The sequence below is a fragment of the Petaurus breviceps genome, unplaced genomic scaffold, assembly GCF_028583685.1.
Source record: "Petaurus breviceps papuanus isolate PSGF00001 unplaced genomic scaffold, PetGlider_PUasm1.0 126, whole genome shotgun sequence".
Taxonomy (NCBI): domain Eukaryota; kingdom Metazoa; phylum Chordata; class Mammalia; order Diprotodontia; family Petauridae; genus Petaurus; species Petaurus breviceps.
The window spans coordinates 68,868,830-68,885,805 of NW_027185655.1; positions in this window are offsets into that span (position 1 = coordinate 68,868,830).

The window sequence follows — 16,976 nt, forward strand, 5'->3', positions numbered from 1 at the left end:
AATTTTTCAGGATCAACAATGGATTTGGAGTCAGAGTCCCTGTGTTCAAATCCCACCTCTTCCTCTTACTACCCGTGGAATCTCAGGCAAGTAACTTAACCCCCATGGGATTGGATCTACTCATTTTAAAAATGAGAGTGTTGAACCAGATGGCCTCCAAAGTGTCTTCAAACACTGTATCTATGATCCTACATTCAAAGACAAGATGAAAGAATTACCATAATTTCCCCTTGAAAACTAGTTTGAGATAATTATCCAATAGAGGACCAATGGATGAGCATGGATTTCTCCTTCATCTAAGGAGAAATTAACTGGCCAGCTTCAGAGCTATTCAGAGACTCAGTGAAAATTAAAAAAAAAAGATATAATGATGTAATGTATGTGGTGCTGGCTTTGGAGTCAGGAAGAACTGATCCTTCTGATACCTGTGTGATCACAAATTATTCAACTTCTGGAATAACATTTTCTCATCTTTAAAATGAAGGGGTTGGACTAGATTGTCTCTAAAGGCTCTTCTACCTTCAAAGCTATGATCTTATAAGTGCCTAGCAACTAAGCAAAAAAAAAAAGATAAGCAGATTAAAATAGTGACAACTCAATTACAGAGATCTTTATCGTTTTTAAATGTGTTTTCTTTTGTAATGTACTTTATTCCTCTCCTAACAAAATCTAGTTAGTATTGTCACACTAAGAACAAAACATTCCTCATCCAATTGCTATTGACATATATATGATTTTATTTATACTTTTTTTTTCAGCACATTGATTTCCAAATATATTCTCTTCCTCTCCCCCTCATGAGTCTTCCTTTGTAACAAAGAATTAAAAAAGAAAAAGAAAAAATAGTTGAGCAAAACCAGCCAGCCAACCTATCCATCAGTTCTAATAGCATATTCAATATTCCACTCTCGGCATCCCTTATTCAACTCTCCACTTTGAGAGATGTATTTTCTTACGGCAGCTAGGTGACACAGTGGATAGAGTGTTGGGCCTGAAGACAGGAAGATCTGAGTTAGAGTCCAGTCTCAGACACTAGTTGCATGACCCTGGGTAACTCACTTAACCCTGTTTGTCTCAGTTTCCTCATTTGTAAACTGAGCTGGAAAAGGAAATGGCAAACCACTCCAGTATCTTTGCCAAGAAAACTGCAAATGGTGTCATGATACATCAGAGATGACTGAACAACAACACATTTTCTTACTTCTATTCTGGGAGGAAGTCTGGTCATAATGTCATAGCATCAAGTTTTGACTTATTGTCCATATACAATATTACACATATATACATATGTATACACACACACACTCTTTCCCTAGTTCTACTAAACTTTATAATTTTCAGTAGGCTTTACATTTATGTTCTTGCTTGATCCTCATTACAATTCTGTGAAATAGATTGTGCAGAGGTCCAGAGGATCATTTTTGTTATTCTCATTTTACAGATGAAGAAACTGAATCATAGATGGTGAAATGACTTGCCCAAGGTCACATAGCTAATAAGGAGTAGAAATGATCATTGTATTTTCTGATTGCAAGGGCATTCATTGCTCTTTCTACTTCATTAAAAATATTATAGGGTTTTTGTTTGTCATAAGAGAAATGTCACTAATTTGTAGGGTGACTTTAGGCAAGTCTTGCCTCTCTAACTCAATTGTTAGCTTCTTGGGAATGTGTTCCATGAGTAATGTACTAATATTTATAGAATATCAGTATAATATCAATCAGCATACTATTAAATCCTTGGGGAAGTTAATCTACTTAGCTTTGGCACTCTGCCCTAGGACTGAGCTACCCTAATTGGTGGCTGAGTAAATGAAAACCTAACACATTGTATGTAACTGAATTCACTCTTGTTCAGGGAATAGTGAACAGTTTAATAAGTCAGTTCTAATATAACACTGATTTTGAAAACATGAATTTTTTTCTAATGTGATTGATATACTGGGAAACATTTTGAGCATAATTCAAATTTTGAGTTTGGTAATGATCAATTAAAAAAAATTGAGAATGCAGAAAACTGCATTGCTTCATAATAACTCACAAATTGCAACCCTTCTGATACCTACTTCCACCAATAAACTTCAGGTCGTTGTCAGGGTAAAATGTCATATTTGTTGCATATCATCTGGTGCAGTAGGAGCTATGGACAGAAAAGGACTGGTCAGTGCTCCCAATACAACTTTTGTCATAGCTTCTGTCTTCCAGAGCCCAGAATTTCACTTTGCTTAACCTGTGCAAGGCTTTTCCAGTATAGACCCCAAGGGAATATGGCACAGGCTGAGTAGCAACTTGAGATGGGGATACTGCCTGTATTTATTGTAGTATTTATATATTTCTTAAGCATTTAATGTGCAAAAAATTGTATGGTTATTTTCATTATGTTTTTTATCTATTTTTTAATGTGCATCTGCTGAAGTGTTTTTAGAATTTTGCTTCTCACCACAGTTTTCCCAGAAACCTTATGGCTTTAACTGCATGATTTTTAGGAATGAATATGCCTCTTAGTAGCACAAGTAACTAACTTTGCTTTTTCTACTGCATTAGAAGCATGCTAGGGGCTGTAAGAGAACCAAGTTCTATTTCTCACTTTGCCATTAATTTGTAGGGTGATTTTAGTCAAGTCTTGTCTCTCCAACTATCATTGCTACTGGAAAGGGAATCAATTGCCCTTTGGATCTCCCCACAATCCTTGTGACTCCTCAGACCCAAATTCCCTTCTTGATTCCCACTGCTCTATACATGTTGTATCACCAATTAGGGCTTATCTCACCTTTATGTTAGTTTCTCCACAGCCTCAAACAAAGTAAGTCTTTAATAAATGTTTATTCATTCATTCATGGGAAATCATTAGACAAAAATTACAGAGAATGAGAAACTGAGGAGAGCTCTCTCATCAGTAGAGGGAGTACCAATACCAATCAAATGAGAGATTTCTTACTGTAAAAATAATTGGAAATGTCCAAGGACAACTCTATTTTTACAAATTTCTTGGAATTTTCCATTCTGACTTAAAAATAAATAAAATTTATTTTTAAAACAAAAGTGGAGAGGGTAGGCAGGCTACAGTTAACCTGAAAGTTAGTACTTTTATATAGTAAGTCAACATTTTGAGAAAGGTCAAAAATGATATTAATAAGAGAATGAAAATAAGAAAATGACAATTAATATATAGTGGAGAAGAATGTTGGAATACAGCTCAAGTAACTAGGATTCTATTCACCAGCTTTGCTACTAACTAGCTATATTATTTCTCTGAAACTCAGGTTCTTTACCTGTAAAATGACTAGGAAGGACTAGATGATCTTTAAAATTCTTTCCAGCTGTAAAGGTGAGGTTGACTGGTATTTAATCAAATCAGAAACTCCACTTAAATTAAGTGGTAAGACACTAAATTAATCATGGGCCTTAGACTAGGTGTGACTAAGCATGTCTTTGAAATCTATCTGAGGAGGTGAATTGATGGCAGATTGAAGTCTGTTCCACTTGGCTGAAGGATTTAGTCTCATCCTCTGGATGGATCTAACTTAGTGTTTACTTGGATTCAGAGAATTCCAGAGGTTGAAACAAGTTTGGCTTTTCAGCACTTCCCTGAATAGAAACTGCCTGAGGGGAAAGGAAAGGCCTTATCTTTGATCCCAGCCTAGATCTGCTTACTTTGGCAGGAGGATGGTCTCCTGAACTTTCCAGAAGGTATTGAACTTCCCATCTTCCCATTGGTGTGCCAGTGATAATCTAGTCATATTTCTGGGTCAGTTGATGTCAGTGTCTGTATTGGGAGCCAAGGACATGTAGATTCATGGCTCCACAAGGAGCCCAACAATGAAACTACACCATGTCTAAGGGAAACCTCTTGAACATTCTACAAATAGGAAAAAGGACTTTCTACAATCAGGTGATGTGATTTCCCCCTTTACCACATGTGTTCTCTAAGCTTGAGCCCACTTTCCCCTGGACTCTATAGGTACCTGTGATTAGAGGATGTCATAGATTTGGGGGGGGTGGGTGGGAGGGGAATGTTTTATATTGATTACTCTTACTGTATGCACTACATTTATAAATACCCCTTTCTAAAAAGCAACTTAAGACTGTATGAATAAAAAGATTTTCAAACGATGCTTTGGAAAACATGCCCCTGGAGGCTCGAAGTGATGGCATCAGAGAATCACCCCTTGACCCTCAAAAGTACATCTAGAACCCTGAGGGGAAGATGTAGCCAGTTTGGGGGACATGATTTTTCAGTCAGAGTGGGATTTGGGACAAGGATCCTCTGAGCTTATTTGGGTTACACAGCTCTAAAAGTCTATGTACTGTATTTAGCTTTAAGGCAACAACTGGGATAATCCAATTGCCAATAATAATTCTGGCCTTAGGAATCATTTGGGGGTACACTTTTTCCTCTGCCTCAGAAGGTGCTGATGCCTCTTATCCATTACGTTTTTGTTGATATTACTTGTTTCCCTTTCTTTTGAATTATCCTTTTGATTTAGCTGTCATGTTTCAATCACCCCATTACTCTAGCCTGACTGAGCTAGTCAGGCTACAGACTGAGCTAGGCTACCTTCAGATACTTAATTTTTTTTACAGTCCTCAATGAATAGAGATTTGACTGCGTAGTACAGATTACATGGGTTCAAGTCTTGTCACTGACACACATTTGCTGAACAACCCTGAGCAAGTTGCTCAGCTTGCCTTAAGACCTTTTTCTAACTCTAAATTTCAGAGGAAATTTTCTATACTAGTGAAATCACAGGTCTTGATCTCTCTCATTCTCTCCTTTGCCATTCTTTTTTTTTTTTTAATTAAGCAATCAGGGTTAAGTAACTTGCTCAAGGTTACACGGCCAGTTATTTCTGGGTGTGGTGCTGAGTGTCTGAGCCCGGGATTCGATCTCCAGGTCCTCCCAACACTGGAGCCGGTACTCTTACTCGCTGAGCCACCTGGCCGCCCCTAAGCAATTGGGGTTAGGTAACTTGCTCAAGGTTACACGGCCAGGTATTTCTGGGTGGGTGCTAAGTGTCTGAGCCCGGGATTCGATCTCCAGGTCGTTCTGACACTGAAGCTGGTGCTCTTACTCGCTGTGCTACCTGGCTGCCCCCCTCCATTGCCATTCTTATGAATTGAACCTTTGTGGCCAAATATATATATATATACACACACATATATTTTGTGTATATAATGATATATAATAAGTTAAATGAATAATAACTTTGCTGCAATTTATTCTTAACATAAAAATCAACACAGGATCATAGAATTAGAGTTGAATAGCTAATAAGTAGCAGAACCAGAATTTGAACTCCACTCTTCTGGCTCCAAATTAAATGCACCTTTTCTATTATACTACACTGCACCCAGGGTTTGTTACACCCTCAGGGCTCAAATTCTCAAATGGTTTGATATATCAAACTGATGTGTCATTAAAAACATATTTCATTAGGAGATAAAAATTATTCATTTGGAAAGAGAAAGTTAACTCTGCAGACATAACTATAAAAAATTTTTTTTTCATTTCATAGTTTTCTCCACACCAAGAAAAAAAAAAGAATGTTACATGGAGTAACTATGTATGTGAGGGAGAACTTTACAAGCAGATAAGTCTTTTCACTGTTGAATGAGTGCCAAAGCCAAGCAGTGCAGTTTATTTTAAATGGAGGAGCAGTTATCATTCACAACATACCACTTCTTCCTGACTCATACCAGACAAAATTAATGGCTAAAAAATTTGACTTGACTTTAAAACAAATCTTAAAAACTAAAAACCTGATCATTATCAGGTCGCTATGGGAGAAAATGGCATCTCTATGCCAAAGGCAGCTATCTCTTAATAAAAGAAAGGAGTTGCACTTTAGAAAATCATATTGTAGACTAATAAAACTCCAATTTAAATCACTCCTCAGACAGTGTAATCTACATTGTTGAACATAAAATAAAAAGATTAAGAAATAGATAACTTTATTCAAATTAGTTTGGGATCAGATCTTTAGATGATAGATTGATCTCATTTGGGCCATATCCCCATTGATTTTCCATCGTTTTCACTGCTCTAGTGCAATACTTTTCAATTATGTTCAATAAGTGTCTATTATGTACCAGGAATGGAGGGTGGGTAGGAAGGACAAAAGGAAAGTAGAGTCTGTAAGGAGCTTGTATTCTAGTTCTTGGATTTTGGGGGCCCTAGACTGAGAGGAGATGATGTATACATAGGTTTTAAGACAAATTAACTTGTGATGGGCCAGGTCAAATGGCAAGGGAAAAGGGTCTCTTTGAGGTGGGGAGATCAGGAAAGCTTCACAGGAGAAAAGACAGCTGAGCAGAGTCTTAATAGAAAGCAACAGTTTCAGCTGGAAGACACATTGGTAATTCTGTTTTAGGCTTCAAGAATGGCACATACAAGTAAATAAAGAGGGCAGGATGGGATTGAGAACAGTAGATCTGAAGATAAGACTGTGCCCTGGTATCCCCAGTATCTGCCTAGCCCAGTGAGATGCAGGAGTCATTTGACAAACATTTATTTGTTGAATTGAATTGGAACATTTCTAGTTTGACTGGAATGCTTTAGTACAAATTATGTGTGTGTGTGTGTGTGTGTGTGTGTGTGTGTGTGCGTGTGTGGGCGCTGTCAGAGTACTTGGATTCAAATCCCAGCTTTGCCACTTACTGCCTATGTGACCTTGGGCAAGGCACTAGGGGCCAAAATCTCCTTATTGCTTAAAAGAAGGGGTTGGATGAGAATGAATATAAAGTACTTCCCCTAGCAAAAACTACCTTTCCATGCCTGCCTATCCCGGGCGACTCTTGTCCATGTTCTTGTTTGCCAGAGGGAGTTCCCTCAAAGTCCTGGAGCCTCCTTTATCAGCCTCTGGCTGATCGCTTCTTGCCACATGGCCAGCTCAGTAACCATGGCTTTATTCTTTGTTTTTGTACCCCCAGCATTTAATACAGAGCCTGGTACATAGGAGGTACATATAAGTGTCTACTGTGTGCCAGGAACTGTGCTAGGTGTACTTTACAAATAATATCCTATAAGAATATTACTAATAATAGCTAGTATTATTACAGTATATGTTATAACATACTTTATTATATATAACATGCATGTGATATATGAAATACAATACCATTCTATCATATAATACCATATATAATAACATGTTATTACATATTATATTATATATACACTTGATTTTATTATCTCATTGTATCCTTATAACAACCCTGGGAGGTGGGTGCTATTATTATCCCCATTTGAAAGCTGGGGAAAGAGAGGCAAAGAGAAGTGACTTGTCCAGGGTCACAGAGCTAAGTGTCTGAGACTGAATTTAAACTTAGGTCTTCCTCACTCAGGGCTCAGCTCTCTATCCACTGCACCTATGCCTCTAAGGATCTACTTAATCAGTGTTTGCTGATTGATTAATTGACTGATCTTTTTCATTCATACATTTCCCTGACTACATTTTCTACTCTAGCTTTTTTTTGAAGTTCCTTATTTGTTGTAAATTGCAGCCCTCTCACACCCACCTTGTACCTTGCCATTGCTCTTCATGTAATATTCATTTTTATTCTTCAAAGACTGCAATTTTGTGTGATTTATAAACATACAGCAATGCTGGTCAAATATCGGTATTGAAAGGCAGCAGTAAATATCGTTTTGTGAGAAATTTGATCATCTAGTATTTCAATACTAATGACAAGAATTTGCAAAAAAAGACCACATCAAAAATAATTTTAGTTTATGCACCAGCATGTATTGCAGAGAATGAAGTAATAGAGAAATTATATGAAGATCTGGATAAAATTTTCCCAAAGGAATCACCTTCTGTTTTGATACTCAGAGAATTAATTAAAAAAGAGGACTCGATGAAGATGGTGAGAAACATATTAGACACCAGTGCACAGAGAGCCTTTAAAATAAAGCTGGACAAGTAGGTTGTAGCTACATTTTGAAGGGCCTTGAAGTTTGTACTTTGTCATATAAACAATGGGGAAGCATTGTAGATTTCTTTGAGTATTTAAGCTTTTTTTCCTTCCCCAAAGTCCTCCTTTGATGTCTCTCTATGATGTAGAAATGGATCCAGGTTCTTTAAGGTTGTGCCATGGAACAGAATTTCTAATAGGTCCTACCAAACTAGAGAGGCCCCGAGCCTGGTGATGGACTTTGTCCAAGGACAAATCTAACTAAATGTGCAGAAACTCATCACCAGTAATGAAGGATGAAGGATTTTTTCTTGGCCACTGAAAGTCTTGATTCATCTACCAATTTGCAACCTTTGTCTTTGGAAAAGAAGGATACACCTGATAAAACACAGATTTTTAAACACTGCTATAAATATTGGTCATTATTTTCATGTTCAGTAAAACTGTTTTGAATAAGAGAAAATGGAAAGAGTAGTTTTATATAGTGATATAAAAACATGAACTTTTCTAAATTTAGAACTTAATTATGAACTGGGTAGATATTGGACACAAACTGCTATAACTAAAGTAAATTCATTATTTTGTTCACTGTGAGTTAAAATAATTGCAAGTCAATGAAAAGGTAAGAATGTTCTGAATAAATACAAATGAAGAAATCTCAAAAACTATTATTATTCATTTGGTTGAATTGGAATGAGGATTGGGATTTGTATATTTTTATACTGAGCAAAACAGTATTTTAAAGATTCTGTTAAATTTGTGCTCTGTAAAATAGTAAATTATATGTTTCACCTGCAAGAACTGTAGGTGGTTTGAATCCAGATTGAAAGATTGAAGCAAACTACCTGATCTTTTTCTTTTTCTTGTTTGGTTTTGTTTCCTCTTTCCCATTGTTCATTGCATCTGATACAAACCTTCTTTATAACCTGACTTATGTCTAATGTGAAAGTATTTGCAGACCCTATACTTGATTGTGTGCCATCATGGGGGGGGGGTGGAGGGAGAGAAAATTTGAAACTCAAGGAATTGTGGATCTGAATCTTGTAAACTAAAAGTAAACAAACAAATTAATAAAGACCAAAAAATTATATTAAAAAAAAAGAACTGTAGGTGTCCCAAAGGGCAATGGAAAGACTTATAATGGATATAAGTAGATTGTGGTCTATTACTATTGATGACTGGCCTCAGGAAGTAGAAAAAAAAGACATCACTGAGGCCACATATGACTAGAAAAGGAAGTGGGTCAGTCACATATTGAGAGTGAAGGATAACAGATGTATAGCCCCAGAGCTGCTCTGGTATTTCTGAAATACAGAAAAAGTCATAACATTTCCATCAAACTTAATGGAACATATATGGAGGATTTATTCAAAGACAATAAGAATTGAATTAGAATTGAACAGGACAAGAAGGAGTAGATAACCAGTCGGGGGCGGGGAGGGGTCTGTTGATCCATTTAGATAGCCAAGTATGACTATTTTAATGGTACATATAAAATTGGTTTGCTATTGTGATAATAGATGAGCTTATAGAATAAGGACCATTGGCCCAATAAAATAATTTATCTGATATTTACATAATTTATAGTTCTATTTTTTTTTAAGTATGCTTAAAGATGATCCATTAAACTAAGTTTAAATGAGTCAAACATTAGGAGTCTGAAAGTTAGAAAGTGCTTTATAAAGGTAGCCACTAGGTGGCAATACAAACCCCCCAAATGGCAACATCAGTCATAGGGAAACAGATTTATTTCCCTTATGTACAGTCCAAGCCTTAGAAAGGCTTTTATGCTTTAATATGAAATTAAGGGAAAAAAGAAAAGCAGATCTTTAACTGTATATCTTTGATAATCAGGGACAGAACTTTTCTCTTTCTCCTTTCTTTTCCTTCTTTCCTCTCTCCCTCCTCTTCCTCTTTCCCTCTTCCTTCCTTCCTTCTTTCCTTCCTTCCTTCCTTCCTTCCTTCCTTCCTTCCTTCCTTCCTTCCTTCCTTCCTTCCTTCCTTCCTTCCTTCCTTCCTTCCTTCCTTCCTTCCTTTTTCCCCCCTTCCCTCCCTCTCTTCCCTTCCTCCTTCCTTCCTTCCCCCCTCCCTCCCTCTCTTCCTCCCATCATTTCTTCCTTTTTTTCCCTAGGTACATTACACATACACATGACAAAATACTTAAGTACTTCAGCAAGTTTATCCCCTCCCTTTCCTTACATTTGTTTAATTGTGAAAAAGCATAGTCACTAAACCAGCAAAACAAAACAAATAGTAAAGCCCTGCACTAATTGTTTCAGCATACCATATTTAATCATGTGTGTGTATCTGTGTTTGTGTGTGTGCATGGGTGACACACATATAATTCAGTTTATCATAGATTTCAATATAAAACTTTTGCAAACATTCATAGTGTGTCATTTCCAATAATTCAAAGATTTTCCCTAAGGGGAATGATAAACAGAAAGACTGCCAAGGAAAACCACTACCTCTCCTTAAGAAAGCAGTGTTTTTCTTAAAATAAGTCAAGGGGAGGAAAAAAATAGGTTTGCTAAATGAACATGAATTCCATACAGGAGTGTGTTCATTATAAATTACAATGCTTGGAAATTACAATTAAGATTTGATTGGGACAGCAGGGAACAGTATTCGAATACTATCGACCCAAATAAATGAATACAGATAATAGACCACTTCATTGCTGTGGGATAACTATCTGGTATCTACAGAGGCACATTCATCTTGGGCTCTGCTAACTGGGCTGGCTACCAACACATTTTTGGGTACAATTCAAGGTGCTGACCTTGTTGTAGAAAGCCGGTTTGCTTTAGATCCCTGGTTACTTTCAAGTTAGCTTCTCTCCTTCTATTCTCTTATGGTAGCTGACATGGACTGCTGTGACCGTTCTTAAGCCAGAACTCGTGATATTTAGAAGAATACTGAGAGTTTTCCCACTAAAGTATATATTTTGTCTAGGGTATGGGTGCAAGAAAACTGTTTAGAATGGTATCATGGTATCCTAATTAGTATGAATTAATAATATTAATGGAGTAACTATATAAATTTCTATTCTCAATTTATTGTCATTGTTAGCAAAAAAGAAAGAAAGAAAAAAGAAACCCTGCAGTTATCTGCAGATAACCAGTTGATAGGCAATAAGTACTTGCCTAGGAAAATTTAGCATTTCCCTTAGAAGAGGAGTGAATTTACAAGGATGCTGTAAAAAGCACATTCATGAGATTCCTTGGATTCTATAGTCTTGTAGGCCTGGTAAAACTATTGCAGTCATATACCAGTTACATGTTATAGACATGAGCTGAGTATTTGATTCTCAACTAGAATGAAATAATTTTTGGTAAAGAGCAGTATTTGGATAAGAGAATTTGCTCAGTTATTAAGTAAAGGTATTGGACTAAGTAGTTTTACATTTAAGATATATTTCAGCTTGAATAGTCTGTGATTGGGCCAAACATACCACACACACACACACAGACACACACACACAACATTCAGAGACAAAAAGGCAGAGAAAGTGTTTCACGTTTTATTTTTTAGATTTCCATCCTGTATGCATTATCCAAATCTGAAGGACAAAGCATGTTGGAAGTTGAATCAATAGTTTTACAAAAGAATTCTTAGTCTAAAGCAGGGCCTTAGACCACTAAGCTATACTACCTTTAGAGAAAACATTAAGGAAATTATTCTAGTAGAACAGGAATATGTTTTAAAGACTATGAACATAAATTATTTGAAAGAAAAGGAATTCAAAATCAGAAAACATGTTCAAATTGAAAATTAAAAATTACTTTCATGTCAACTTAACTAGAAGTGGATCAGAATGAAAATTAGTAAATTTATGTTCCATTTTTACTTAAAACTATACTGAAGAGGGAACTAAAACCTGACTGAATTGGAATTTTAATTTAAAATTCATATCCGCACAGCATTGTATTCAACTGCACATGCTTTGAGATACATTGGTCATGATCCAGTTGTGTTCTGCCATCCACTGCAATTATTTTTTTTTTGGCTTTTGGAGGGCAATTGGGGTTAAGTAACTTGCCCAAGGTCACACTGCTATTTTTTTTTTTTTTGTATGGGTGTTAAGTGTCTGAGGCCAGAACTGAACTCGGGTCCTCCTGACTCCGGGGCCGGCATTTTACTCACTGCGCCACCTAGCCGCCCCCATCCAGTGCAATTCTTATACATGGACATATATAAATCTCCATGGAAAATGTACCCAATGTACTAAAGACCCTTCTCTGTATCTTTTAATATTTCATGGATGCCAATGTATCTTAAAAGTTATTCACCAGTTTTTCCTTGCCCTCATCTGATGGACCCATTTTCTTTTCTGACCGCATACTTCCTTGATGGTATCTTTTATGTCATTTCATAATACAGATAATCAATGCTATTAATCAGTGTCTTACATTCTTCATGCATCTTTCCATTGCTGTGACTTGTAATTTTGATTCTTCTGAGATTGTGGGGTTTTAGTCAGATAACATTACCAGGAGAATATTACTGAGAAAGGTCTTATGAGTTATAAATATCATCTTCCCATGCAGGAATAAAAACAGTTTAACCTTTTTAAGTCCCTGATGATTTCCAGTTTCTGTTAACCTTTTTATGCTTTTCTTGAGTCTTATATTTTAAAGGCAAATTTTCTGTGCAGCTCTGGTCTTTTCATCAAGAATGCTTGAAAGTTGGGGCAGCTAGGTGGTGCAGTGAATTGAGCACTGGCCCTGGAGTCATGAGGACCTTAGTTCAAATACAACCTCGGACACTTAACACAAAAAACTAGCCATGTGACCTTGGGAAATTCACTTAACCCCAATTGCCCTAACTTCCCCACTCCAAACACCAAAAAAAAAAAAAAAAACAATGCTTGAAAGTTTTATTCAATCTCATTGAATGTTTATCTTTTCCCCTGAAGGATGATACTCAGTTTTGCTGGGTAGGTGATTCTTGGTTGTAATCCTAGCTCCTTTGCCCTCCAGAATATCATCTTTCAAGTCATCTAATCCCTTAATGTAGAAACTGCTAAATCTTGTGTTATCCTGACTGTGAATTCATGATATTTGAATTATTTCTTTCTGGTTGCTTTCAATATTTTCTTCTTGACCTGAGAACTCTGGAATTTGGCTATAATATTTCTGGGAGTTTTCATTTTGGGATCTCTTTCAGGAGATGATTTATGAATTCCTTCAATTTCTATTTTCTCCTCTGGTTCTAGAATATCGATGAGTTTTCCTTGATAATTTCTTGAAAGATGATGTCTAGGCTTTCAGGCAGTCGAATACTTTTTAAATTATCTCTCCTGGATTTATTTTCCAGGTCAGTTGTTTTTCCAATGAGATATTTCACATTGTCTTCCATTTTTTTCATTCTTTTGGTTTTATTTGATTGCTTCTTTATTTCTCATAAAGTCATTATCTTCCATTTGCTCCATTCCAATTTTTAAGGAATTACTTTCTGCAGCGGCTTTTGGACCTCCTTTTTCCATTTGACCAATTCTGCTTTTTAAAGCATTCTTCTCCTCATTGGTTTTGTAGACCTCTTTTACCAGTTGGTCTGGTCTCTTTTTCAAGTTGTTATTTTCTTCAGTGATTTTTTTTGTGTGTGTCTCCTTTACCAAGCTAGTGACACTTTTTTCATTATTTTCTTGCATTACACTCATTTCTCTTCCCAATTTTTCCACTTACTAAATTTTCAAAATCCTTTTTGAGTTCTTCCATGGCCTCATACCAATTCATATTTTTCTTGGAGGCTTTGGATGTAGGAGCTTTGACTTTGTTGTCTTCTTCTGAGTGTACATTTTGTCCTTCCTTGTCACCATAATAACTTTCTATAATAAAAGGTTTTTTTTTTCTGTTGTTTGCTTTTTTTTCCTAGCCCATTACTTGACTTTTAACTCTTTGTCAAAATAGAACTCTGCTTTCAGAGTGGAGGGAACACTGTCCACAGTTTCAAGGGTTTTGTGTAGCTGTTTGCAGAGATACTTCTAGGGACCTGTGAGTTTTTAGTTCTTTCAAGGTGGTATGATCTAAGAAGAGGTGTTTACTACCCTCCTGACCTGTGCTCTGGTCTATAAGTGACCATAATAAGCACTTTTTTTCGGCCATAGAATTGTGAGAAGGGTTACTTCCTCCATTGTGGCAATAATTTTTGCTATGCCAATGCTCTTTTGTAACCCGGATCTAGTATGGGCAAAGCAAAAGAGCCTTGCCTCAGTACTAGCAAAAAGATCCCTGTAATCTCCTTCTGATCTGCTTTTTGATCTTCTTATTATATGTGGACTAAGAGCTTTAGAAGCAGTCACTGCTGTTGCTACTGCTGATTCAGTCATTCCCAATGTCTGCTCCAGGTCTGTTGTGGGTAGGGCTGTGCTGGCTTGGCCTTTGCTGGACTGTGCTCCCCTCTCATCCTGGTGCAACAGACCTTTCCTGCTGACTTGGATGGGAAATTTGTTTCACTTTATCTTTTTGTGGGTTCTGCTGTTCTAGGATTTGTTTAGAGTAATTTTAAAAATATATTTTGAGGAGTTTGGGGGAGAGCTCAGGAGAACCCCAGCTTTTACTCCATCATCTTTGCTCTGCCTCCTGATGATCCTAACAGATAGTAAATGATAAGTTTGTGGGTACCATTTAACTGTCTCAGCTATCTGAGACTGATTAATTAGAGGACAATGTCAAAATCAGCACCAAATTACAAGGAAAAAGGACTAGAAGAAAAGAGTTCATGCAATTATAGCATTTCTAACCTTACCTATTTAAACAAACTTTTGACTCCTAAAAATGAGAAATGTATAAAGGAAAAAAGTGGGTCTTATAGTCATCAGAATTCTGTTTGTCAGGCTTTTAGCATATTAACCAAAATATTTGACTCAACAAGTTTATAACTGCTTGATGAAATACTAAAAGCAAGTCATATATTTTTATACTTCCTTTGTTGGAATAAGAGATTATATTCTTGAAAACTACGAGTATGTGTATGTATGTAAATGAATAAAGTATTAAAGGTTTATTTTGGGTAAAGTACTGTGCTGGGGATAAAAATAGAATAGTAAGACCTATTAATTTATATATTGATACTCCATTGGAATGATGTTTGAGAAACCAATGAAACATTGGAGTCAGACCTTAGAAGATATATCTATATCTATAATTTCTCTCTCTCTCTCTCTCTCTCTCTCTCTCTCTCTCTCTCTCTCTCTTTCTCTTTCTCTCTCAAAAACCATTGTCTACAATGACCTCAACATCCACATAGATATATGGTGTGGTTTTTATATAGAAATCTGGCCATCTGCCAATAGGCTATTTATCTTTGTATGACTAATGTCAGTAAATGTACAGTCACTCTTTTAAAGGCATTGGGACTATTGTCTCTGAATTGAACTAAACAAAATCAAGCATCCACCCGTCTCTCCCCCTATCCCCCCATTGGGACCTAGTTTAGCTAAATCTTCTAATTGATTCTTTGTTTTGTTGATTCTGCTCATCAAGAATAAGAAATAATGACAATTTTATTAATGTTAGGTCTTCTTTCAAAGTTTGTTGATGCTTTACGTAGTCTTCGATAGCTCTAAATGTTTCTCTGAACTTGGGCATAGTACCTGTTCAACTATTTACAGATAAATGTGTCTATCTGCAAATAGCCATGTTTCCATGAGCTAAAATTCATACACAGAGTATCCCCTTACACAGAACATAAGCCATAAACTATAAAGGACAGCCAAGTTTTAGGATCAAATTCTAAGCAACTCAAAGTCCATGCCTTAAATCAGATGTAAGAGTTGGCATAAATTCAACTCAATGAAAAATAACAAAAAATTTTAAAATGCCAAACTAAATCTTACATCAAAGTGCTTACCCTTTTACACAGAACTCTAGAATGCAGAAGGGGAATGGAGGAAAAAGGAGAGGGGGTGGTGTAGAAAATCATAAAGCCTCTGAGGCTAAAGTTTACTATATGGTTAGCAATTTGGATTGGCAAGGAGATGTAGCTGAAAAGAGGTTATAGTTTTTACCTACAGACTGTAAGAGAAATAAAATATTCCAAGGAAAATCATCTTCCAGTGAGGATTGTTTCTTCCATCCCCAAATGTTTTCTCCCCTCATTTTAATCCTGGCTTTCTTCTAGGCCTGTCTAAAATACCATCTTTCGCAGTTACCCTTTCCCAATCCCTCTCAGTTCTAGTTTCTTCCTCCTATTAATTATTTTTCTTTCTTAATCAATAAGCATTTTTTAAACACCTACTATGTGCTAGGCACTATGCAGGGAATACATAAAGAGGTAAAAGGCAGTCACTTGCTTCAAGTAATTCACCATCTAGTAGCTAGATTACTATCTGTGTGATCCTAGGCAAGTTACTTGATCTCTGTATGTCTTACTTTCCTCAACTGTAAAATGGGGAATCATAATAGCACCTACCTTGCAGGGTTGTTATGAGGATCACATGAAATAATATATTTGGAAAGAAAACAAATATGTACAAACAAACTATACATAAGATAAATAGGAAATAATTAAAAGGAAAGGCATTGGAATCAAGAGGAGTTGAGCAAGGCTTCCTGTAGAAGATGGGATTTTAGTTGGGACTTGAAGGAAGCCAGGATGCAGAGATGAGGAGGGAAAGCATTGCAGGCATGAGGGATAGCCAGAGAAAATGTCTAGAGTTGAGAGATGGAATGTCATGTTCCAGGAGTAGCCAGAGTCACTGTGTTGAAGAAGAGGAAATGGGGAGTAAGGTGAGAGCAGATTGGAAAGGGAGGAGAGGGCTAGATTAGGAAAGGTTTTGAATGGTAAGCACAGGATTTTGTATTTAATTCTGAAAGTTATAGGGAACAGATAGAGTTTATTGACGGGGGCTGGGGATGGGGTATAACAGTTTGGCACCTAAATGAAGAATGGATTGAAGCGGGGAGAGACTCGAGGCAGGCAGACCCACCAGCAGGCAGGGTAGACCCAGTAGTCTAGAAGTGAGGTGATGAGGGTCTGCAGTAGAGTGGAGACAGTGTTGGAGGAGAGAAGGTGGTGCATTTGAGAGATGTCTCCAAGGTGAAATCAACAGGTCTTGGC